Source organism: Lissotriton vulgaris, chromosome 12 (assembly GCF_964263255.1).
Source record: "Lissotriton vulgaris chromosome 12, aLisVul1.2, whole genome shotgun sequence".
Taxonomy (NCBI): Eukaryota; Metazoa; Chordata; class Amphibia; order Caudata; family Salamandridae; genus Lissotriton; species Lissotriton vulgaris.
The window spans coordinates 222,514,411-222,531,532 of NC_141700.1; positions in this window are offsets into that span (position 1 = coordinate 222,514,411).

The window sequence follows — 17,122 nt, forward strand, 5'->3', positions numbered from 1 at the left end:
AGACTCAATCAAGACACAGCAAGCTGTAAAATGAAGGCCTGTCTCCACCAAACCCCTCAAAGCAGTGTAGGGCAAAGACACTAATATGGCCCCCCCTAAGGTCATAAAAGTAATACAGTACGAGGTCAGACACAAATCCGTATACTGCATAAAAGCCAGCACTGAGACGCCTACCTCCATCAATGCTTGTAATCAGTGAACGGATCCATTCTCAAATAGTGATGCTGACGATACTTCACATCAGAGAATACGGAGCTCCGGCTACACTTGGTATTGCCCAGCAACCCCCCACTGACTCTGCAACAGTGCAATGTATGTTGTATAATTCAGGAAGAACATCACATAGAAGCAAGTCCCCAGCTCAACAACAGTACTCGCTGACATCCTAGGAGTGAACACGCAAAAAGCCAAGTGGTCACACGTGGGAAATATGGGTCGCACAAGAGGAAAGACAATGGATCATTTCAATTTGGCCGCATGAGATCTGAAGAAATGGAAAACTCACTGCCACATCTGCTGAAGACTATGTGTCACCCACAGCGGCGGATCCACTCGGAGGCAAACTCAGCATTATATTGCAGGAGATCCACGACTCTCGCAAAGCATTAAAACAACGACTAGCGACCATCACAAAGGACCTCACTCTCTTCAAGGCAGACGACAGAAAGTTAGCGGACACTGTGAAAAACAACACGATGGAGTTAGCCAAAATAGCCCCACAGCAAAAGGACCAAGCCAGTAAACTTATACAACTCCAAAAACAAATGGCCGTGTTACAGGATCATGTGGAAGGCACAGAGGGCCGCTTACGCCACAACAACATGCAGATAGTTGGTCTACCCGAAAACTGTGAATGAACTAAATCAACACAGTTCATAGAAATGTGGCTACAGGCAGACATTGCGCCGGAGGGACTCACTGACCTTTTCTGCGTTGAGAGTGCTCACAGGATCCTCATGACAAACCCGGTTCCAGGTGCGCCACTGCGCCCTATAGTAGCCCGCATATTTCATTATAAAGATTGGGACACTCTTCTATGCAGTGCCAGAGAGAAAGTACCCATGATATACAACAATACCTGTATCTCCATATTTCCAGACTATATCGTAATGGTACAGCATCAAAGGGCCTCCTACCAGGAAGTGAAAAAGTCCCTCAGATCAATAAACTGTTGTTCCCAACCCGGCTGATAAATAACAGACGACCACAAGTGCCACTTCTTTAACAGCCCAGGTGAGGTCTGGATATGGATCGAACATAACTTTCCAGACCAAGTATCAAAAGGGACACAACGGAGGGCCCCCTCCCAACCCCGACCACAGATAACAACCAGAAAATGACAACACATGACACTGCCTGGGAAGGAAGCGGTTGCAACCCTGTCACAGGAAAGAGCACTAGAAGGTCAACTGGCAGAAATCCAGACAGCTGCGCACTCCGTGAAGCAGGATTGACCTAAACAGATGATTCATCAGCTGATACCACAATGCATTCAGACTATGAAAACAGTTTGACTGTATTACCCACTATCACACCACAACTAGAAAATGACCTACTGGCTAAAGATCACACCACGATCATGCCATGAAACAAATGAGATGGTGATATATAATGTAACCCCTTTCTCATCCCTTCCTCCTCTGTCATGAATAATGCACAAATAACTGTATTATACACACTTCCAATGTGCAGGAAGAAACTCAACACCGAATAGACACATCAGCTCAATTACTAATGAGCACCATACAAGGCTGCATAATACCCCCTATATCCCAGTGCACATTATCACATCCCACAGTCACTAACTCAGAAAATATGCAGTTCAATCTGTGGTCCCGGGACCCCCCCTTAGGGACAATATAACATTACTTGGCTCCTCAAACTCCCCTGCCACAAGTTTGCTTGGCACAACGCCATTCGTAGATGCACACAGTTACTTAAAGTGTACAGGTTTGACTATGACTGTTTGGTCGGACAAAGTTAACATGACGGACCGAGTATTGGGATTTTAGCCATTAACGTTATTTTTTAGATCTACTGGTGGGCATCTTTTAACCACAGAGGGTATGTGGAACCCTCTGACTAACCCATTATGGGGGAGAATAAAAAACCATCACATACAACCATGGAGACTGTAGGATTATATAATATAACAACATGGAATGTCCGGGGAATAGGCTCCATACACAAGTGACACAGAATCTATGCGCAAATCTGAAGATGCAAAATCCACTTAGCATGCCTACAAGAAACACAGATAACCAATGCAGAGGCTGTCGAATTGCAGAAGAAATGGAGGGGACAGGTACATAATACTTCCCATTCTGCATTTGCACGGGTGGGTGTAATATGGATCTGGAATGGGGTCCTGTTTGAGGTTCTACGACAAACAAATAGATAGCAATTACCGATATGTTCTGCTGTGGGATAAACTAGATGATACACACATAATACAGGGGAGAATGTACACCCCAAATACAGAGCAGGACAGATTCCTCAACTTGGCCCTAGCCGACTGGTTCATATACCCTTTGCTACTAGGAGGGGATTTTAATGCAGTACTGCATACGTTCCTCGACCGCCTCCACCCTCCTCTGCCAGGTACAGCCTCTGTCCGCCAAGACAAAGCCCTTTGCACCTGGGTTCAGTGAGGGTCGTTATTGGACGCATGGCGCAGCAAAAATAGGTACACGCGTGAATACTCGTTTTATTCCCCACAGCACCTATTGCATACACAAATCGACTGTATACTATGTACCACTACACTCTTACCCCAGATAATACACACTACCGATCTTGGGAAAACAATCTTTGATCACAACCCGATGGAACTGAGACTGTCCTGGGGTGGATCCCTACACTAATTCCCACGTGGAGATTAGACCCCTGTCTCTTAGAAAACAGTGTATTTCGAAACACTGTAGCCACAATGATAGATAATTATTTTCAGAAAACACAGACACAACTTCTTCCCGACTGCCCAAATGGGAAGCATTTAAGATAGTGATAAGGGGTACATTAATTAGCACAACAACTGGGGTCCGGCAATCAATCAATAATGACTTACAAGGTTTTGAAGCAGGACTAAACATACTGGAGAAAGAGGCTATACTGGACAAAGAAAATACAGACTGCCAGTGGAATTCTACTCCACCTTCAAAACCCACCTAGTTACCCATCTGGAACGACTGTACCAAACAGTATTACAAAAAGGTGAACTACATCCTACCAAGTTTGCAAAAACAACAGGTGATGGACCGAATGAGGATCAATGTCACACATTCAACCCAGTCAAAAGATCTGGGTCCTAATCCATCGTTTTTTTGCACTCCACACCACCCTGGGTTAGACAATGGCGATATGCAAATCAGCTCTGACCCTGTGCCCCATGGGAACAGTCCAGTCCGAACTACAAAAGCCATGTCCTTCCCAGAACGGAATCAAGCATCCGAGGACCGGACCGGTTTCGAGGTAACACCTCTCATCAGCCCGGCTAGCTTGACTCCAGTGGTGTGGAGTGCCTGGGACCCACGTCTGGGCATCCCCAGTACACTTATAGCGAGTTTGCAAAAACAACAGGTGATGGACCGAATGAGGATCAATGTCACACATTCAACCCAGTCAAAAGATCTGGGTCCTAATCCATCGTTTTTTTGCACTCCACACCACCCTGGGTTAGACAATGGCGATATGCAAATCAGCTCTGACCCTGTGCCCCATGGGAACAGTCCAGTCCGAACTACAAAAGCCATGTCCTTCCCAGAACGGAATCAAGCATCCGAGGACCGGACCGGTTTCGAGGTAACACCTCTCATCAGCCCGGCTAGCTTGACTCCAGTGGTGTGGAGTGCCTGGGACCCACGTCTGGGCATCCCCAGTACACTTATAGCGAGTTTGCAAAAACAACAGGTGATGGACCGAATGAGGATCAATGTCACACATTCAACCCAGTCAAAAGATCTGGGTCCTAATCCATCGTTTTTTTGCACTCCATACCACCCTGGGTTAGACAATGGCGATATGCAAATCAGCTCTGACCCTGTGCCCCATGGGAACAGTCCAGTCCGAACTACAAAAGCCATGTCCTTCCCAGAACGGAATCAAGCATCCGAGGACCGGACCAGTTTCGAGGTAACACCTCTCATCAGCCCGGCTAGCTTGACTCCAGTGGTGTGGAGTGCCTGGGACCCACGTCTGGGCATCCCCAGTACACTTATAGCGAGTTTGCAAAAACAACAGGTGATGGACCGAATGAGGATCAATGTCACACATTCAACCCAGTCAAAAGATCTGGGTCCTAATCCATCGTTTTTTTGCACTCCACACCACCCTGGGTTAGACAATGGCGATATGCAAATCAGCTCTGACCCTGTGCCCCATGGGAACAGTCCAGTCCAAACTACAAAAGCCATGTCCTTCCTAGAACGGAATCAAGCATCCGAGGACCGGACCGGTTTCGAGGTAACACCTCTCATCAGCCCGGCTAGCTTGACTCCAGTGGTGTGGAGTGCCTGGGACCCACGTCTGGGCATCCCCAGTACACTTATAGCGAGTTTGCAAAAACAACAGGTGATGGACCGAATGAGGATCAATGTCACACATTCAACCCAGTCAAAAGATCTGGGTCCTAATCCATCGTTTTTTTGCACTCCACACCACCCTGGGTTAGACAATGGCGATATGCAAATCATCTCTGACCCTGTGCCCCATGGGAACAGTCCAGTCCGAACTACAAAAGCCATGTCCTTCCCAGAACGGAATCAAGCATCCGAGGACCGGACCGGTTTCGAGGTAACACCTCTCATCAGCCCGGCTAGCTTGACTCCAGTGGTGTGGAGTGCCTGGGACCCACGTCTGGGCATCCCCAGTACACTTATAGCGAGTTTGCAAAAACAACAGGTGATGGACCGAATGAGGATCAATGTCACACATTCAACCCAGTCAAAAGATCTGGGTCCTAATCCATCATTTTTTTGCACTCCACACCACCCTGGGTTAGACAATGGAGATATGCAAATCAGCTCTGACCCTGTGCCCCATGGGAACAGTCCAGTCCGAACTACAAAAGCCATGTCCTTCCCAGAACGGAATCAAGCATCCGAGGACCGGACCGGTTTCGAGGTAACACCTCTCATCAGCCCGGCTAGCTTGACTCCAGTGGTGTGGAGTGCCTGGGACCCACGTCTGGGCATCCCCAGTACACTTATAGCGAGTTTGCAAAAACAACAGGTGATGGACCGAATGAGGATCAATGTCACACATTCAACCCAGTCAAAAGATCTGGGTCCTAATCCATCGTTTTTTTGCACTTCACACCACCCTGGGTTAGACAATGGTGATATGCAAATCAGCTCTGACCCTGTGCCCCATGGGAACAGTCCAGTCCGAACTACAAAAGCCATGTCCTTCCCAGAACGGAATCAAGCATCCGAGGACCGGACCGGTTTGGAGGTAACACCTCTCATCAGCCCAGCTAGCTTGACTCCAGTGGTGTGGAGTGCCTGGGACCCACGTCTGGGCATCCCCAGTACACTTATAGCGAGTTTGCAAAAACAACAGGTGATGGACCGAATGAGGATAAATGTCACACATTCAACCCAGTCAAAAGATCTGGGTCCTAATCCATCGTTTTTTTGCACTCCACACCACCCTGGGTTAGACAATGGCGATATGCAAATCAGCTCTGACCCTGTGCCCCATGGGAACAGTCCAGTCCGAACTACAAAAGCCATGTCCTTCCCAGAACGGAATCAAGCATCCGAGGACCGGACCGGTTTCGAGGTAACACCTCTCATCAGCCCGGCTAGCTTGACTCCAGTGGTGTGGAGTGCCTGGGACCCACGTCTGGGCATCCCCAGTACACTTATAGCGAGTTTGCAAAAACAACAGGTGATGGACCGAATGAGGATCAATGTCACACATTCAACCCAGTCAAAAGATCTGGGTCCTAATCCATCGTTTTTTTGCACTCCACACCACCCTGGGTTAGACAATGGCGATATGCAAATCAGCTCTGACCCTGTGCCCCATGGGAACAGTCCAGTCCAAACTACAAAAGCCATGTCCTTCCCAGAACGGAATCAAGCATTCGAGGACCGGACCAGTTTCGAGGTAACACCTCTCATCAGCCCGGCTAGCTTGACTCCAGTGGTGTGGAGTGCCTGGGACCCACGTCTGGGCATCCCCAGTACACTTATAGCGAGTTTGCAAAAACAACAGGTGATGGACCGAATGAGGATCAATGTCACACATTCAACCCAGTCAAAAGATCTGGGTCCTAATCCATCGTTTTTTTGCACTCCACACCACCCTGGGTTAGACAATGGCGATATGCAAATCAGCTCTGACCCTGTGCCCCATGGGAACAGTCCAGTCCGAACTACAAAAGCCATGTCCTTCCCAGAACGGAATCAAGCATCCGAGGACCGGACCGGTTTCGAGGTAACACCTCTCATCAGCCCGGCTAGCTTGACTCCAGTGGTGTGGAGTGCCTGGGACCCACGTCTGGGCATCCCCAGTACACTTATAGCGAGTTTGCAAAAACAACAGGTGATGGACCGAATGAGGATCAATGTCACACATTCAACCCAGTCAAAAGATCTGGGTCCTAATCCATCGTTTTTTTGCACTCCACACCACCCTGGGTTAGACAATGGCGATATGCAAATCAGCTCTGACCCTGTGCCCCATGGGAACAGTCCAGTCCGAACTACAAAAGCCATGTCCTTCCCAGAACGGAATCAAGCATCCGAGTACCAAGGCACAGGCACTTGTGACCTCACTACTCAAACTCGGCAGGGACCCCACTGATATTACTGCATACAGCCATAGATTGGGCCCTCAGAATTCCCAGGGACCCCTAAACCCAATGGACCATGGTAGGCGCCTTCGCTGGTCAAGTATAGATCAACCCAGGGCGTAGCTGGCGTAGCTGGGCCACGCGGAGTTCCACAGAGTTGGGAACAAACTCAGTGGAACTGCGCTCCGCCACCCGCCTCCACCCTGTATGCACAGTTTTCACAAGCTGATCAACCCAAGTAGGAGAAGGTGACGAAGAGGAGGAGGGTATGCTGGGGATGCTGGCAGTAGAGGTAAGTGTTTATTTTTAAGTTTTTTCTTAAAGTATTATTCATTTTTTAATAGGCGGAGTGGAGGCGGGGGCTAGCCACTCCCCTCCACCAGGAATTTGCCCTATACTCCGCAATCTTCGTGGAACAGGGAAATCTCCGCACACTCTGCTGGCGGAGCGGAGTTGTGTGCCCGGGCTTACTATAGATTTTAGGGCCTTTAATTATAGCCTTGTTTCCTCCTGTCAGCTTGAGTTAGGCCTTTGTCTGTATCCCTGTTCCCCGAGCGAAGATATACTAAGTTGATTTATCCCATTGCCCATGTAGTGTCTGGACTTTTATCTGCACAGACAGTGAGGGATACCCAGGCTTCTCACTTGTGGTTTGCTCACAAGCATTGAGGAGATTAAAGGTAGCCTTGAAGCATGTGGTCTGGGAGAACGACAGTGTGATTCAGTGCTGGCATATTTTTAAGGAAGTAGTGATAGTGCGCAGTCACCAGTTACAAAAGCAGGCCTGGGAGGATCTTTCTAAAGCGGGGGAGTTGAGGGATTCAACTTTATTTTGGAAGACTATTAACAATCCCAGCTTTGCGGAACCAGCTAGACCGATCGTGTGTCACCATATTTCCTCAGGCCAGTGGGTTTCTCATTTTGAAAAGGTTTATAACGCAGGCTCCCTGGTGAACCCAAGTGTAGACATACCCTGTATTCCAGATTTAATCCCCATTAGCTTCTCCTTGGATGAGGTACATTCAAGTATAGAGCTGCTGGTACTAATTAAGGCCCAGGTTCCTGATGGAATACCCCCAGTCCTGTGACAATATTGAGGTATGGGCCCTCCTTTTAACTCAAGTTCTAAACGCAGCAGCCCTAAAGGGGATGTTGCCCTCCTGGTCTACTGCTACAATAACCCTGAGTTACAATAAAAGGAACAAGGATGATCTGCAATCATATCGCCCAATCTCGCTTATCGATGCTGTAGTTAAAGTCCTGGCCAGGGTCCTTTTAGCCAGATTGTCCCTGTGGGCCACAGACAATCAGATTTTATCGGTCGTCCAATTTGGATTCCGCTAAAGCATGTCAACCTCCGAACAATGTCTCAATCTTTATCTCCTGACAGCTAAATACACACTGACACAACTGAGTGTTTTACATTTAGCATTCATGGACCTTATGTACGCATTTGATCGAGTTAACCGATCCAAGCTATGGAAGATTTTAATTTCCTTGGGAGCTGACCCTTGTATTGTCATTTTACTTTTATTACTCCATAAGAAAGTTTTGGAGAGTGATCATAGTCAGCAAATCATTTCCACAACATTAAAAAAAAAATCACCAAATCTATCTAACAACTTAAGGTCAACTTGGAACCATTAATCATAAAAAGTTAATTTGGGAAACAGAGTCTCAAAACAACCGACAAACAAGCGATCTGGCACTAAAACGGCTCCGGGAATGCAGCGAAGAGGCACCATTCGCATCAGTAATCGAACAATGGGCCAGTTTCACCTCCAGATTGCCCACTAGTAAAGGTAATATCAATATCTTTAGAGATGCCCAAGTGACTCAGGCAATAAAAAGAGTAACCAATATTAATCTCTCACACGCAGTGCAAAAAATGAAACGAACTAAAAATAGATTAAGGAAAGAGCTGACTAAATTCCCAGATAAAGAAGAAATTAGAACTGCCCTGAAAGTGGCAAATAAAAATTTAAAGAAGATAATATGGAATGAAAAAACTGAAGCCAATAACGCACTTTGGACTCGTATATTTTATGCTAGTAATCTAGGAAATTCGAGGGAGTTCTGGAAGATGGTTAATAGCTTAACAAGGCCGGATAAAGCGGTAGTCTCACCAGTATTGACTGTAACTGAATGGGTAAATTTTCTAAGCCATCATCTAAATCCACATCCAGCAGTACAGGGAATCGAAGAGCATAGCCTATGAAAGGAAACTGCGATAACAAATCAAGAACTAGTCATGGAAATAACACAAGAGCAGATTGTTAAACTAATAGAGAAACAGAAAGATGGAGCACCAGGACCGAACGGGGTACCCATGTTCCGTATACAAAGAAGACCCGGAAACATGGGCCGAACTACTTGTAAAGGTCTTTAAAGAAGTAGTAAGTAAAGGGGAGATACCTGAAAGCTGGAGAGGTTCTTTAATATCCCCAATATTTAAAAAAAGGAGACTGGGCGCTTCCTGAAATCTATCGTTTAATAACGTTACAGAACACTGATGCAAAACTCTTTGCTAGCAATCTTATCCGACTTGGTAAAAAGGAAGAGCATTCTTCCTCCAAACCAAGCCGGCTTCATTAAAGGACTTGGTACATCTTCCAATATCCTGGCACTATCTATTTTAATGGAAAAGGCAATTTCAAACGGCGAATCACTATTTCTATGTTTTGTTGATTTTAAATCAGCTTTTGACTGTGTTAACAGAGATCTTTTATGGAAAAAGTTACAAGCACAAGGGATATCACAGACTTTATTATACCTGATCAGTCTCCTGTATACAAAAACTTGGGCCAAAGTAAGTATTGGGAACGGCAGATCATTAACTAAGGAAATACCAACGCTAGGTGGAGTGAAGCAAGGCTGTGTATTGGCACCTTTATTGTTTAATCTAAAGTTATAGTTGTCTCAAAAAATTCAAGAAGGAAATACAATATGAAATGGTTCTTAGGTAAGGAAAACTGGAGCAAACTAAAACCTATAGATACCTGGGACTGGTTTTTGATGACAATGGTAGCTTTAAACCCTAGAAATTGGACATCGCACGGAAGGCGAACTCCCGAACAGGTGCATTTGGAATGATAAAAAAGTCCACCAGCATCTTAACCTACCAGCCACTACTCAAAGTCATATCTGCAAAAATGTTACCTTCCCTAACCTATGGCAGTGAGGCATTGAATGGAAAGGACGCAATAACAATAAACAAAGAAATTTCGAAAACTTTTCGATCCCTTTTTTGTTTACCTAAAAATGCCTCACAATCCCAAATTAAACTGGAATTCGGCTTGAACAACCAATTACATGCTCGGATGGGAACATAATTAAAGTATGGTACAGGGTAACAAATGACAAGGACAACTTAATTTCAGAGCTTCTATGGAAAGAAGTAGAGGGCAATAACAAATTATGTCTTTGGAAGTATCTTGAGACGGCTTTGGAGGAATCTGGGCTTAAGGAGATTTGGATGACCACTATTCCGCAGGAATCTTTAAAAAAAATTGTAAACAAGACAACTGATATCCTATCTGTGATAAGTGACAAAGAGTCTCTGGTCAAAAGGAAACATGCTTGGTCCATAATCAACGGTTACAAAAAAAATTGTCCGCAACAATATTTGATTACAGCTTGGACTTGGAAATATAAAAATATATATTCATGAAAGCTCGATTCGGAATCCTGTCCGGAGAATCTCATGCATTACCATGGAAAAAGCTTGAAAATAACATATCATGTCGGCTGTGTAACACAGGAGAGGAAAATATCATACATCTACTGTGCCTCTGTCCAGAACAAAAAAATGAAAGATTAACACTTTTAAAAAGGCACTTCAACAAAAGATCAATAAGGACATGTAGACAAGCATTGATCCAGTGTCTTTGCCTAGACGATATACACATTAACTCTCCCCTCTCAAAATTCTTAACAAGTGCATGGAAAAAACGAATTTTCATAACATTAATTATCATAATGTTTTCTTTTCTAAACTTTTAACCATATGAATCTATAAACTCAAAACAGTTTTTTAGTCCACATGCATTATTTAAAAAAAAAAAAAAAAAGTTTATCGCTTCTTTTTTAAAGTCACTGCCTTTTTACTGTATTACTATAATTGAAATGTTATATTTTGCATTCTCTTTTGGTAAAGATTTTAAATAATCAATCAATAAATAATCAATCAATCACTCCATGCTCAGACAACAGCGGCAGTGAGGTACACACCGGAGGAGGCACTTACAAATCATTGTATCTGTTCGGGGGGGTGCACCAAGGCTGTATTTTAGCCCCTTTTTTATTTTCAGTTTATATTAATGGTCTTGAGGCAGGCTTATGGACACTCCAGTCGGAGTGAGGAGGAAAGCCCTTCCAATTTTACTTTACACCGATTATGCACGGCCCAGAGACTACAGATTTTAATTGATGGCTTTTTCTCTTTTCTGGAAGGAGTGCATCTGTCTGTTAATTTTGCTAAATTGTGTGTTCTAGTTGCCGGTCGTCAGGGGACCCGGTCGAAAAGTTTTAAAACGAGTCTTCATATCTTCACAAAGGTTCCGTTTTTTCCTTACTTAGATGTGTTATTCGACGACCAATTGCAGTGGAGAGCCCTTTTAGATGGAAAACTTAGAGAGTTGAATAAAGCCATGGGGGCTATTTCCAGCTTTGCTAGCAGACTGGGCTCATGGGCTCCAGAGGTCATTCCAAAACTGTATAAATCCAAGGCCATTGCGAAAGTGTTATATGGCAGTGAGGTCTGGGGGTCGTCCCTTCCCATAGATTACAGGTGGTGGAAAATAAGTTTTTGCGCCAGCTCCTGCGAGACCCCCTAGGCATGCCAGCTTGGTCTTTGCACAAAGAGTTAGGGTGTGATTATTTGATGGATCAAGTGGCTATTAAACCCCTACTTTACTGGATAAAGATATGAACACAGGAAACTAAGGGTTTAAACTGCCTAATCTTAGCAGAATGTTTGGTCCTGGAATATGGTAACAAAATCCCTCGGATACAGTATATAAAGGAGTCCTTCAAGGCCATAGGCAGGTCAGACTTTTTTTTCACACACAACACTTTGAGCCCCAGGGATGAAATCATAACAAAAGGCCTATATTTTAAATTTGTTATTGACCAGAGTGAAACTTTGGAGCTTGGTAAACCCACAGTGAGGGCCTATGTAATGTTAAAGTGGGTGTTGGGTATGGCGCCATATATTCTTGCACTCTCTAGCACCCATGACAGATTTTTAATTACATGTTTTAAATTTAATCAACTACACCATGTTTTAGCATCTCTGGCCGTATTTCATCCTTTAACCCAAAAAGGCCCTTGGGACTGCAATCTCTGATCTCTACAGGACATGCTTCATTTTGTTTTATTGTATAAACTGTTTTCAGTGCCAAGAAAGCGATATCTCCAGCCTTTACTAAAGAGTCTGAAGTTTAGGCAGGCTAAAGTGGCACTTTTGCACTTGCAACTGTTACCAAACTCCTATTCTTAGGATATCGAGAATTGATTGATTTCTCATTGTTTTGTATTTATGAAGTTATTGCTGCTGCGAGGGGGTGTATAGACTCAGATCTTTGAGATTTTAGTAGCTTGTTTTGTTTTAATAATGCTGCGCTGTTTTATTTGTATGCAATTATTTTTATATTGTATGATTGTATAATTGTATCTTTTATGGATGTGTTTTCATCCGAATAAAGAAAGACATGATTATTATTTCTGCATATAGACACTTATCGTTACTAAATACTGAGTATGAAATATTGAGCAAAATACTGGCCTACCTCCTGCTCCCGATATTATCGAAGCTTATACACACAGATCAATGTTGTTTCATACCCGGCCGGAGCACGTCTCTAAATATATGGAGACTTTACCACGTAATGGACGCAACCACTAACGATCTCCAAGTGGTGGGATGGATATCACATGATTTACTTCAGGCTTTTGATACCCTAAATTGGGAGTACATGCTGGCTGCCCTCAATAAATTTGGTATCCTTCAAAGTTATTTAAAGTGGGTAAAATTGCTTTGTGCCTTCCCCACCGCGAGGGTGCATACAGGAGCCCAAATCTCCGGCTCGTACTCAGTGCACAGAGGAACAAGGAAGGGATGCCCCCTATCACCAATGCTGTTTGTGCTAGCGTTAGAACCATTAGTGCAACGGGTGAGACAAGAGGCACAGGATTGGGGAATTCCCATTGAACACACATGTGTTGTTGCTATATGCAGACAATATAGTACTATACGTCAGAGATTTACATGACAATCTGCCACATGAAGCCCAGACTTTCACACTGTTTGCTTAGGGAAGGGCCCTCAGACCCAAACGATTACTCTCGGAGACCTAGTGCTTCAGGTTGCCCTCAACACTTTTAAATACTTAGAGGTCTACATATACAGGGAAACACGAGGTTTGGAAGATGTGCAAAAATCCATACAAATGCACACCTAAATAGAAGGACATGTATATGTAGCCCCCACCTAACACTGCCTCCCTTGAGCACCAAGGGGATCCACTCCTGACACCCTTACAAGTTATACTAAATCAGTGTCTCTATGATATTCTGCTCTATCAGAAGTGACATAGACAACACCACCAACATTACTCATGCTCCTTCTGAGACATAAGTAACCACCAGTGGGGTGGGTGGCGGGGGAGTTTTTAAAGTTCCTTTACTGTTGAAAGTTACAAATGTTGTACAAATTTATCAAACAGCACGAGTGTGAAAATCGTACATCGTACATGACAGTAAATGTTTTTTGAGACCTGAACTGCCTGAGAAAAACACTTCTATTAGACAATGTGATCCGACATATAATATATAAAATAGGAATAATATCTCATACTGTATGTGATTGAGAGACGCCAATAAAGTTTGTACAAAATAAACCAAGGACATGCCTGTTTACAAAGATAATAGACAAAATCAATACTGTATCAACTTACCCACATGATGTTCATAACATCAAAACAGGTTCCAAATCTTGAAATGTAAGGTACTTAAGTGAGTTGCCAAACACAAGCACTAAAGCGTGGCAACTGGTAGACGTTCTCCACCTCAGCACCAGCTCAAACCCTTGGGAGAAAATATTATGACCATCCTCAACAGGTCTACGGTGAAAGAAGGTCTCTAGCTCTGAGGAATCCAAGGTAAGAAACATAAGATCTGCAGTGGAAGTACATATGGTTTTTAAAAATTGTACTTGGCTGAGAATCATCAACAATGTGACGCGTGACTGATGCAATTTGTTAAACATATTGACATTGATCCATGTATGTGCTTTCATAGGGGCTAAAAACTCTCTAATGGTACAACTAAAATGTATTGAGATTGGACTATGACAATTCTTATCCATTGTAATCTTGATGAACGCTTGATTTGTCTGCTCAGTACGTCAAAGGTGATGTTGCTTCTCTGCAGGATCATGGCATTGCGGTTTGATACATTGCCAGTCCTTAATTTGTAGAAGAATGAATGCCCTAGCAAAAAGCTCTGCTCAGAAGCTCATGGCTGGTGCTATTTAATGTCGGGATGCAAAATACTGAAGCTGCATATTCTTGAATTCACATCATGCTGCTTTAATCCACTATCAGCCACTTTATCTGTCTCACTCTTGCAGGTTCCTTCTTTTCCCTTTGTGTGGTTTCCCTCTCTTCATCTCAGCAAATGTCTGATGAGGAGAAATAAGCCCTGGTCACCAAAATTGAGTGCTAGTGGGTCCCAATGGAAACCACAGGCTCAAATTAAGCACTGAATGCCACCTAACATAGCAGTTCAGTATACATAGGTACACCTCAAACACCATTTGCACATTAATAATGCACTTCATTTTTCTGTTGCAGCACACTTGTGCCTGTCTACATGGGGCTACCAGGTGTAAGTGAGTGTAATTCATTGGCCCTAGGATGTTCAGCAATCCTGCTGTAGCATAAATGTTTACTTTGTTGTCATTAGTGCTCTGGGTGTCCAAGGGGAACTGTATGTGCTGCCCAATCAACTTCTGCAAAGCATCCTTCAATTAGCAAAGTATTTTGTGAAGGTTAACTAAGAAATTCCATGCACCAATCCTGGTGTCTGCTGTGTGGTGCATGTTGCAAATAATTCTAGCACTGCTACCATTTTATGGCAGGGGGTAAGCAGTAGATCCTTATGTTGGGATCCACCGTATCCATAATGATGAAACTATGTTTTGTGTGGTGACCATCGATCGAAAGCTCAATCATGTTTATGAGTTCTAGCTTTACTGTATCAAAACTGGCTTCCCTTCTTTGCTGCCCCATTAGCTGTTATTTATTGATGGCTTGATTTTCATTCTCATGCTGAATGGTTTATTGTAGCAGAACATAGATTTGGCATAGCATGATACAGTGGCATAGCAGTGCTCAATTTATGGTGGTGTACTGTGGAATGGAAGTGTGAGCGGCTGCAATGGCTGTTTATACAAGTCTGACCTTGTGCACAGGTGTTTGTCTGATTTTTATTTTTTTCCAAAACAGTGCTTGTAATATTATTTTTATTTTTCATTATTGTGTTGGATTTAGTTTCTTTCTGTTGTAATGTGGGGTTTCTTTCATTCCCTAAACTTTCAAGAATATTTTTCACATGCTGTTGACTGGAGGTTTTTAACATGGTGTTTTCCACTGGTTTTCAATTACCTCTTTTTCTTGTAATTGGGTGATACTTACCACATTCGTTATTCTTTGCATGCAGTAAATTTCACCAGTGATAACTAGCAAATGTGATAAGTAGTGAACAGGGACTATAGATATGCAGTATTTGGGCCTATGTATCACTATAAATCCCTATGATTTTTTTTTCCCTCTGGAGGAAAACAATAGGATTACCATAGCCATTAGATACTATAGCCATAAGACCATAAAAGCAGCAGAGTTAAACTAGTGGGATAATTTTTGTGTTAGTGCCAACTAACGGACCTAAGCAAGTTGCAGTTAATCTAAACATCAGCAGCTAGAGTTCCAGGGAATTTAGTTAAAACAGCAAACATTTGAAGAGCCAACTTTGAAAATTCTCTACTCGCTCTCTGTGGAAGCCAGAATTAAATGTAAAAACCTTTACAGTAGCCCAAAAAGACGTCTTTGGCCATTTGCGGCTCCTTGCCATTCTACGCGGTGAGGTAGTGCGGAGGCAGCGCATGGAAAAATTAATAAAATAAAATAAATATACACTTATCTTCTGCTCCAGCACCACGCCTCGCTGCTCCTCTTCTCCCGGCACTGCAGTACCCATGAGCACAGGCTCCCAGCTCACCGCGTAATCCCAGTGCTTCTCTCATGCTATTACTTCCTGCAAGAGAGAAGCACTAGTGTTGGGCGGAGTGGGCCGGTTTCGCGCTACAGCGTGGACTGGGAGCCTGTGATCCAGAGTCTTGCACATATCTCCAAGAAATAGCTCGGAGATTTCCAAGTGTGCATGTTGGTTGTAGACAGCTGGTCAAACTGACATGTACACTTTCAATACCCACTCCTATTCCTCCCCCTGCTGGTGATGCTGCGACCTGGCCCTGCCATCCACCCTGCACCAGACTCGGCAGACTCAGCAAACTTGGCTGAGTCAATGAAAAATAAAATAACAATAAAAGTGTTTTATTAACTTTTTATTTGTAATTTTCTTCCTTTAAGCAGTGGAGTGATGCTCCTCCGCCATAGCGGAGGAGCAGCCTCTGTCTTTAAACAGAGCCCTGTACTCCCTAAATGTCATATTAAACCCCAGTCTTCCTCAATGGACTTTAGGATCAGTAGTAAGAGCCTGTTCCATGTGCCCATAACTAAAAGCAGAAGGCTATTCCTTTCTTGTAGGCATGTGCAGACTTTAGAACAGTTTACCAGGCACAACAGGACAGAAAAATAACCTGATGTTCTTTATGAGAAGCACTAAAGCTATGGTCTTCTAACCATATCACACATAGTTGTCTTGCGTGTACACTAATGTAAAAAAAACTGGATTACTAACTACTGGAGGAAGCAAGGGGGCAAACTCTCAAAGTTAAGAAATCGAGTACACAATGAAAAAACAGGTTTCACAGAGGAATTTAGCTGTAGCTCAACGCAACATGCTTAAGAGAATAGAGATGTAAAGTACTTGAACAGCATGAAAGCAACATTAACATGATAGAAAGTGGCATTGTGGGCAGGAGTTATGATTGTTTAAAGAAAAGTGCCAAAATACCCTTAATAAAAAAAGGAGGCAAAATCCCTCGTTGTAGCATTGGCATAGCTAGTCAAAGTGGACAGTAGAGGTCGGATTTGCACCAAAGACAAAATAGAGCCACTGTTAAACATTTCAGCCTCATAC